This window comes from Gossypium hirsutum, chromosome D12 (genome assembly GCF_007990345.1).
Source record: "Gossypium hirsutum isolate 1008001.06 chromosome D12, Gossypium_hirsutum_v2.1, whole genome shotgun sequence".
NCBI lineage: Eukaryota > Viridiplantae > Streptophyta > Magnoliopsida > Malvales > Malvaceae > Gossypium > Gossypium hirsutum.
In genome coordinates this window covers 8,237,416-8,243,702 of record NC_053448.1, presented here as the reverse complement: position 1 = coordinate 8,243,702, position 6,287 = coordinate 8,237,416, and positions in this window count along the sequence as shown.

Sequence of the window (6,287 nt, the reverse complement as noted above, 5' to 3'; positions counted from 1 at the left end):
GTGTTCAACACTTACCCATTACCCTGAATGATTCCGGCTATGATTTCGCGAGAGGAGAGCCCCGTTCTTCACGATTCATTGCTGTAAAAACCCAAAAATCAAACTATGAAAAGTAATATCAACAAAGATTATCACAAACCATTGCCTCTAAAACGAGCAAGAACTCACCACCTCCGCTTACCTAATCACACGAAGAGACTAAGGGTCTGTATCATAGTGATTTGGAACAAAAGATTTGACAGAATAAAGGAAAAGAGAGAAAAAGCTTTTAATGGGGAATGAACACAGAAAAGAATGTCGGAGAGAATTAGGAGGGGAGAGAGAAAATTATTTTTTTTAAAACCCAAAGATAAAAACAAAATCAGATAAATCCTAACTCCTCACTAACAATTCAATCTCAACTACCCACTCACTCAGACTTTCAATCCCATCCAAACTCTCTCTCAACTAACCGAAAAAGAAAATATCACCCGTGCCCACGTCAGGATTCGAACACCAGACCTCTTTACCACCCGAACCAGCAGGCTCATTTTGATATGAATTTACAAACAATGTTACATAAGTCTACCCAGCAGGTATGAGGCTATGATTAAAAATAATAGAATTTGCTAAAAGTAGGACTTGAACCCAAGACCTCACACACACACACACACCCAGAACACTTAACCACTGAAGCAGATACATATTTGTTAGAATTTCACAAAACAAACATAAATTATTCAGGGTGTTACAACGCAAACATGCCCCCAGTCTCCTTCAACACTCGCCTGGATGGCGCCTACCACAGTCACTGTACGGCTGAACCCCGGTAGGAGCAACTGGAACTCCTAATCTAGAAGGCCCATCAGGTCTGGCCCGTTTTTTAGGCCTCTGAGCAGAACTAGAGGGCTACAAATCCGTCTTATTCTTTCTTCTCTCACGATATTTGTTCTGGCGCTCAACGCGCTTAACCTCTTCGGCGATCTTCGTCTTGTTTAACAGAACATCAAACTTTTGCTCCCTCTGCGGAGCTATTAAAACTTTCAAACTGTCCCTCAAACCATCCTTAAAGTGAACACATTTTTTGTACTCAGATGCCACCATCCCTCGAGCATAACGGCTCAATCTCAGAAATTTGGCCTCATACTCGGCCACAGTCCTATCTCTTTGTATGAGATTCATAAACTCACGCCTACGAACATCCACATAACTCGATCCCACATACTTCTCTTGGAAGACGGTCTTTAAATAATCCCAATTAAGTCGACCCAGTTAAGTACCTTTCTCAATCGATAGCCACCACTGGTATGTCTCATCGTGAAGCAAAGAAACTACACCCTTCAGTTTCTTCTCAAGTGTGTAGTCAATATCATTCATTATTCTCTCGGTGGCTTCTAACCAATATTTAGCCCTCGTAGGGGTGACTCCAGTGACGCCCCTAAACAATTCAGTACCATTAGACCGGAGTCGTTCAGTTACTGAGCCACAGCCCCCAAATCCAGAATGGAGTCCAGTGACCCTCTCCAATACTCTAAGCATGGCTTGAGACAGTGTGGCGTCCCTAACCGAGCAGATTTGAGACCTAATCTCAGTAGTAGGTGTAGCCCGAGTCTCGCTCGTATCCAAGTTTGGCATACTGCCTAATGAGGAATACTCAACTCGAGTCCCCCTACGACGCCCGCTGCGCCCTCAAGTACCACGACCACGCGTTCCACGAGCGATCATCGTAATTATTGCTTTATCTACATTACAAAATTTTGTGCACCAGTTTCAGTGTTTATTAGCAAGTATATTCTGCTTCAAGTACTTATTAGAAGTTTCAAAAATTTTCCAGAAGTTTTAGTCTTTAACTAACTCGGTATAGTTTCAGTCAATTCTAACTACAGTATTTCTAAGTTCAGAATTACTTACAGGATCGACGCCGAAGACTCAGTGTACCACATACTTTACTCGAAAAGAAAACAATCTTTGTTTGAAAACTAGTTCTGTTACAAATACCATTTTGAACCCAAAATTTACAGCTCGAGTTTTGTAACCTATCTCTGATACCACACAATGAAAAACCTCAAACTTGCCTAGACGTTATGGTCGAATCTGGGAATGTTACGAAGAAGAGTTATGAAACCAATCTTAACATGTTAAAATTTTCATATTAGTTGTTACTAGAAGAGTCCACATTTTAGGAAAATATTTTTATCACACTCTTTAGTGTGACCCTCATCTATTTGTCCTTTTAAGTAAAACGTAACTTTGCAGTGAAAGTTTGAAAGTCGTAACATTTGAAAACTGAGCTTATATTTGTAAAAACATTTGTTTGCGTAAAACTGTGGTTTTGTCGAACATTGCAGTATAAAAATAAAAAAAAACACATCTAAAACTCTTAAAGAAAAACCTAGTAAATTAAATAAATTATTAATTAAAAGACACTTTCAAGACTAGTGGTCACCGCACATCCTTACATGCCACATGGGGGATAAAACACCCACCCATCCCTACACATCACATAGTGTCTATATGACACTTAACAGAATAAATCGCAGCTATGCTGCCAGTATATTGGTGAAATGTCGCCTCCCAAAATACTTCCTCCACATATACATATCCCATCCTATACACAGATACAGATAACAGATAAATAGATATATCAAAATTAACATGTTTTGCATGCTCAAATACAAATATTACATATGATTACATAAAACAGTCAGATCATACATATTGTATTTCATCATACTCAAACCAGTCTAGCAGAATAACAAATTTCATGTATTAAGGTTTGTTTGCCCTTACTAACCTTATGAAATGCCCACAGTTGATCAGAACAACGTGTTTAACCTTAGGGAAAAATTTTGAATTTGGGACCCACATGCCCAAGTTGGCCTTGCTCATGTGGCCCACACGGCCTGGCCCAAGACCCACATGCTCATGTGGCATGCCCATGTGGGCTACATGCCCAAATCAGCCTAGACTGTGTGACCCAAACGGCCACACACTATCCCGTGTGGCGTCAACAGGCCCTTTTTTTAACTTTCACTGAACGACATTTTCTCGTGTTTTTTGTTACACACATAGTTCAGTTTTGATGCTATAGCAATCCCGAGACCTTCGAAACCTAAGAAACAACATTCCAAAGACAAATTTAGCAGCCAATTTACAAAATAATCAATACTAAATCGAGCAACACGCACTCACTTATCGCCAACAAACTCATTCACACGCACAGATTAGACCGTCGGAGCGAAAACCACTACTTCATCGTCTTCTCCTACGCAATAGATTCATAGAACATTAACTTCCCTAACTTTACACCATTACACTAATTTAAGTGGAAAGAAAAGAAAAAGAAACAAACTAATAGACTTACACTTACCTAAACTAACGAGAAACAATCGAATTAATGAACCCCAACGATTAGAAAAATCGATATATCGATTAGAGTAGAGAGAAACGAAAAAGCAAAAGGAAAGGCACAGAGGAAAAGAGGGGAAAAGAAGAAACTAACGTCAGAAAAATTGAGAAGAGAAAAAAATAAAATAAAAATATTTTAAAAATGGAAGAATATCCTAACTCCCCACTAACAACTAAATCTCACTAACACACACCTTGATCCTCATCCAACAACTATAGAGTTTCAGCTCCATCGAACCTCTATTACACAACCGAAGCAAAATTATCACCCATGCTTACATGGGAACTCAAACACGAGACTTTAGGCAAGCTAACACTTTACCACTTGAACCAGTAAAGAATATAAGCCTAACAATAGAATATAAGCCAAACCATCAAAGAATAGACTAGGATAAAAAAAAAATTCAAAGGTGGGACTTAAACCCAAGACCTCAAACACACATCCAGAACACTTAACCACTGAAGCAGATACTCATTTTTATGACATAATTCAAAAAAAAAAGTTAAATAAATCAAGGCGGTACAAGTAAGATCTATGTTCTAGTAACTCTAAAAACGTAATTATGTGTTTGATTACGCATGACATCTTTATGTGGAATAATTGTTAGTATAAGAACTAAGATATGATATGATCTGTGTAACTTATGTGTTGTTTTGTGCTCTGTAAAATATGTGTTTTGGTATGCATGGCATATCACCTACGTGTTATGTAGGTAAGTTAATATAATTTTACATTTGCATTGAGGTGGATTTTGATATGATGGAGGAAGTGTTTTTTGGTAGTATTACTTCAATTTTGTCAGTTAAACCGCAATATCTGTCTGGAAGCTTAGCTACATCATCATGAGTGCCATACCACCATGACCCGGTATGATTGGATGGATAGATTCTTATAGTCATATCTGGTGTGATTGGTTGGACAGAGTTGGTGTGTAGCGGGTGGGGGTAAGATTTGTTCTATTCTTATGTGACATTATGATCTGAAATATATATAAATTTCTGAAAATTATGACTGTCCAAAATGATATATGCTTTTGGATTTGTTATGACATTCTGATATGTTATTTGCATATGTGTATGTTATGAGTAAGAATATGTTTCGATACTGGTGTACGCACTTGTATATGATTAGAAATATATATATCTAATTATGTATGTAAGTATGTGTCAAATCTGTAACTGATAACGTGTCTGTTATTTATGTACATTTGTTTGTGGGTCGGGTCACACACTAGGCTTCTACCTCACTTGTTTGTTTAATTCGTTTCAGGTGTACTTCCGACTTAGGACGTGGTGGCGACTTCGGAGCTCGATTCACACAATTTGGTATAAGTTGATTTGGTTTTTTAATTTCAGACTTTACAGTCTTTCAGATTTTAATTTGTTTTGGAACATTAAATTCTTAGTTTTGGTATTTGTTTTCATGGACGTTTTATTTAAAACTCGTAAACACACCCAAGACGATATAACTAATGGATCTTATGATTTTAAGATATAAGAATTTTAAAAGTATTTTTCCACTGCAATATTTTGAAATTAATTACGACTTTTTACAATTCAATTGGCTAAACATTTAGGATTGTTTTTATAAAATTAATAAAACAAGATTTCTGTCTAAGTGCTTACACGCGTTCTTCTGAAAAATTTTATTTTCGATAAATTAAATAACTTTATTACTTTGGAATTAAAACTAAGTCTTTTTTTTGCGTAAGTTAAATGACAATATTTTTACGAGATTGTAACCTCCATAATCTAACCTTAACGTCTAGGTCAGATTTGGTGTGTTACAATCTAATTCTATTGCATTCGGTTACATTTATTGAATGAAATACATGCATGATTTTAATTGAATGCATGAACGATTAAGGCACAGAACATCATAAACATATATGTAACGCCCCAAAACCCGACCTAGAAGTTTAGACCGAATCTCGGAGGTTACATTGATCACCGAAGTGATCCAAAGCAATTTTAATTTAGCCAATTAGAATACAAAACAGTATTGAAGATACATAAAAATAGTCAGAAATAAAATCCCTAAATTTCTAAAATTCTGTCTAATAGAAGTTGCAAAAACCCAAAACCAAGTTTGTACCACAGTTCCTCAAAAAAAATTTTACAATCCAAAACAGTTTACAAATTTAAGCATTTGCAAAATCACTTTATTAGCCTGGCTTAAAACGCATTACTCCAAGACCTCTGGCATGCCAAATCCAGCCACAGAAAATGTGAGTACCTGAAAAGGGGAAAACTAAGGGGTGAGCTACACGAGCTCAATGTGAGTCCAGAACTAAATGTAAGGAGAAAATGACAAAGAAATAATCCAAAATGCCACAACTACATTACTCGAACCACCGATCAGACATGAAAAATTTTCATCAGTAATACAAAATGCGAATACAAAATTTCAAACACATATGTTACTTAATCAAACAAGATTAAGTGGTTTAACGAAAACAAATCAGTAAGTACCCCCATGTTCAGACAAACAAATATGTAATCTAATGCTGAATGTGTGCATCAAATAAAGAATAAACCCACCCATCCAGCCAAACACCACTCTGATCCCCGTACACACCACATATGAGCTATAGGAAGCCCAACTAACCATGCACACCATATAGGACCTCGAAAGGCTAATCCAACCCCACACACCACAAATGTTGAACTAAGCCACGCAAATAACAATATGCAGCTGAGTTGACATATGAATCATATTGTGTAGTAAGTCGTTGTACAGACGTATTGCAGTTGAAACTGCCAAATCAGATCAGACTTCCTTCTCTTCACAACCAAAAACCCCAATTTTATGCTCATGAATAAATGCACATCAAGCATTATTAATCATACAAACACAAAAGCTCATATTCAGTCAATAAATTTTAAAATTCCCATGCAAT